At 28.0% G+C, this 3,221-nt stretch overlaps 1 protein-coding gene across 9 annotated transcripts in view; it reads left to right on the top strand.

Moving 5' to 3' along the window:
• Positions 1 to 891: 891 nt before the first annotated feature.
• LOC100168796 (ELAV-like protein 3) overlaps positions 892 to 3,221 on the top strand; it is a 30,299-nt gene continuing 27,969 nt past the window's right edge. For 4 of the 9 annotated variants that reach the window (XM_029489986.1, XM_029489985.1, XM_029490009.1 and 1 more), the window contains exon 1: positions 893 to 1,006. The gene's annotated coding sequence lies outside the window, so the exon portion shown is untranslated. Of the gene's footprint in view, positions 1,007 to 3,221 lie in introns of all 9 variants that reach the window. The other 5 variants (XM_029489991.1, XM_029489997.1, XM_029489995.1 and 2 more) reach the window with 4 other exon arrangements.

The following is a 3,221-nucleotide window of genomic DNA, read 5'->3' as shown; positions in this document are numbered from 1 at the left end:
TATTATATTAAAAAGGAATAACGAATAATGAATATTATATACTTTATATTAGGTATTATAGGTACTAATTAAATAACTAAATAACCTATACGAAAAAACGGCTCTGGAGTGAAGGACAAAGTGCATCAGGGCGGTATTGGTGTCTATACGTAATACATATTCCATGTACGAAACTCAAAGCGATTCCGTGAAGGATATTTGCATTGCGCCACTCATTCGCGTTAGAACTGCAGCACAGCGCCGTTCGAGATGGCACTGAATTGATTACTGTATTCGTACGCCGCGGCATTTCGCGAGACCGCAGTCGTCCGCCTTTGAAAACGTCGCCCAATCACGTTTCCCGCGTACCTATGACGACCGCAATAATGCGGACAATATTCCATACACCACGACGTATCCGGTGCAATTAAACAATATCGACACGTCAATCAAATGTATTCACTAAAAGCCGAAAGCTTTCGTTCAACCCGCATATAATCATATACAGCATTTGAGGGAGTACCGTCGCCCACCCGAAGAGGAGTAGCACCACGTGCTTTCGGGGGTGGTGGCGGTGATGATTTAGGTGGGGGTTGTAATTGTGACGGTGTGGTTGGTGGTGGTGGGGGCGGTGTATGTGTAGGCGGTGGCGGTGGTGGTGAGTATACACGGTCCGACGGCAATCGATATACCGTGAACCATAGCCGCTGAGCACTATTGCCATTTAGTTCCCATACTTTCTGACTGCAACTTGTGTTTTGTTTTAGAACATACTTAGTTTTAAGCACGGATTTTTTATTTTATAATTTTTTTTTTTTTTTTTTGGCCGCTTTTGTTGATTTAATTTTTATTCGTGTATTTTTTTTTCTATCTGTCCATATAATTTAATATTATATAATATTATTTAATATTATATGTATATATATTTATATATACGCAAGTAAATATTATATTTATATATAATATATACATTATACATACACACACACACACATCTGTATGTGTACACGTTAAGTTCCATATTTAGGTAAGTACGTATTATTTTATTTTATTTATGAAATAATATTTAACGCTGCTGCAAGTATACGTTATTCGTATATTTGTTTTGTACCTATTATTGTTTTTTTTCTTGTTACATTGAAACACTTCGTTATTATTTTATTATTATTGCACTGTAGACGTGACATATGACGTTTTTTAGAATAATACATATTTTATATATATCTATATATACTTAGGTACCTTCTCTTGTAAGCTGTACATTATACATAACGATGCATATGTAGGTATCATATTGAGATTCAAGAGAACAATTTATTTAATTTTTATTTTAGTTTCAAACTTGATAGTTTCTTTACATATTATTATATAGATGTATATCATACTAAAGTACATATATAACAAAATAAACATGGTTACTGATTATATTATATTTATATATATTACAGGTTGTCAGTCTATTTAGTCGTATGTAAAAACTGTTTATTTTGTAAGACAAATAGATCGAAACCTAAATTATAATTTAGCTGTCTTTAAAATATCACCGTGTAGTGCTTTCTTATATTCAAATTGTAAATAACCACTAAAAATTTGAAATTATAGTTTCTAAAACAGTAGTGTAATAATATTAAATGGTAATAACAATTTATAAATTACATTTTTGTTTATTAATTTATAGTTTTTGACTCTTAAAACATTCATTAATCACGTTTTAGGTCTGAATATAGAACCTAACTTAGCATATATAATATAACCTATATAATAGATTTTATAGGTACCTAACAATTACCATTAGTGTGATTTAATTACGCCAAAATGATAATTTTGCAATAATGTATTTAAATAATAGAAGTACAAATCTATAACTTATTCGATGCTCTTTGATCTTTCTGTATTAAAATGTAATATAAAATAAAACTATATTAAGCTGACCCGTACTTACTGTATGTCTTTAACGGTATGTTTGAAAACGGTTACTATAAAGTACAGTTTCTATAATTTTCGTTAGATGTCTTATGGTCTATTATAAAATAATAGTATAACACTATAATATACATATTTTAATTTTATGTATTGTTCAATAATTCGTTTTCTTTGTACATCTTCGATACAAATACAATTAACGAACGCGATCTTTGCTTTAGGTATATAGATATAATATTATTATCTACTGAATTCATTTAATTACGTAGGTATGTATAGTTGTATGACGTACGATATTGTAAAATATTTGTTTTACTCCATTCAACTTAATATTCCGTTTATACAGCATGTATTAATAGATAGGTATGACTTAAGATTGTTGTAACTGGTGAGTTGAAGTACCTATTAATATAAATTATTGATTATAGGTACCTCTAAATAGGTATTAAATATTAATATATATTTGAAACATTAAAAATATATTTTTAACTTGATTCCAATCAATTCAATTGATTAAATTATATATATATATATATATGAACTATATGTTTATATAATTATGTTATATACTTATATCTTAGGTATATGTTTGTTCTCAATCCACATACAAACTAAATTCTAATATAGTAATACACTATATTATATACCTCAATAATCGTCCACCTACTACACATTTAATATGTACATTCTTAATTATTCAAATAAACTATACCTATTATATTATACATTAGGTATATATATTATTATATATACATAATATTATACTTCTTTATTATTTACGTTCCTTTCTGTCTATGATTCAAAACGTCTATAATTGAATACTTCATGGAAATTAATAATACTGCAATATTAAAACGAAAGTTTTATATTCGAAGTTCTCTGTATAATCCAAATTATTTTATATAATATTTTCTAAATATTTAATTCAAATTTAATTGTATCTACTACCTATCCTTAAGAGGACGCTTGCCCACAACTAGTTACTCCTGTATTTTTAAATTTATCTCCTGAAAAAATTACTTTTAAGTTGTCCCAGTCTTTACCTGGATATACAAGTGATGTTTATAATAAATTTTACGTTTTGAGTCATCTTGAGTGATGTTTTCTCATTAATGAAAACAAACAGGTAAAAATAAATATTGTTAGTAATAAAATATAATCATAACTAATATTAACTGGACGGACTCGTTTTTTGCAAAACAGCAACACTTTTAGTTTTCGATTGAGCAATTTTAAACCATAAGTACCGATTGTGGACATTATATATATGATGTACATAGTAAGAGACTATCCTTTATCATATCATTCATATTCAACTA

This window comes from Acyrthosiphon pisum, chromosome X (genome assembly GCF_005508785.2).
Source record: "Acyrthosiphon pisum isolate AL4f chromosome X, pea_aphid_22Mar2018_4r6ur, whole genome shotgun sequence".
NCBI classification, from domain to species: Eukaryota; Metazoa; Arthropoda; class Insecta; order Hemiptera; family Aphididae; genus Acyrthosiphon; species Acyrthosiphon pisum.
This window is presented reverse-complemented; position numbering and strand designations above follow the sequence as displayed.